This window comes from Schistocerca piceifrons, unplaced genomic scaffold (assembly GCF_021461385.2).
Source record: "Schistocerca piceifrons isolate TAMUIC-IGC-003096 unplaced genomic scaffold, iqSchPice1.1 HiC_scaffold_349, whole genome shotgun sequence".
Lineage (NCBI taxonomy): Eukaryota > Metazoa > Arthropoda > Insecta > Orthoptera > Acrididae > Schistocerca > Schistocerca piceifrons.
In genome coordinates this window covers 245,501-245,996 of record NW_025728569.1, presented here as the reverse complement: position 1 = coordinate 245,996, position 496 = coordinate 245,501, and positions in this window count along the sequence as shown.

Genomic DNA, 496 nt, shown 5'->3' with positions numbered 1-496 from the left:
GAGCCATCAAACTACAGCAAATATACACAACTGTCCGTATACATGCTGAAAGAGTCTGCCCACAATGGGAACCACACGTCAGCCAGACACTCTGATCACGCACCACTCTCTGCTTCTAACGGGCGCACATACAATATGTAAGCACCAGCATGGAACAACATCCAGTGCATCTTCTCCGCCACATTACACAATCCACACTATCACAACCAGACCAGGAGGTCCATGCGGAAAATACAATATCCCAGCCTTTCGACATCCACCATTGCGCAGACCAGGCACCAACACCCACACATGTCCTATACAACGGTGCACCCAACATCACAATAGTACCTCCTGTCACAGCGCACAAACAATGACATGAGTCAAAGACACAGGTCTCACACAAGCATAGAATTGGAGCGCCGCCTCTAATAAGCCAAAGGTGCATCCTGACGTGACAAATCTGATCATGTCACAAGCATTCACTTACTATAATCACTATCAAGGAACCTGCCGC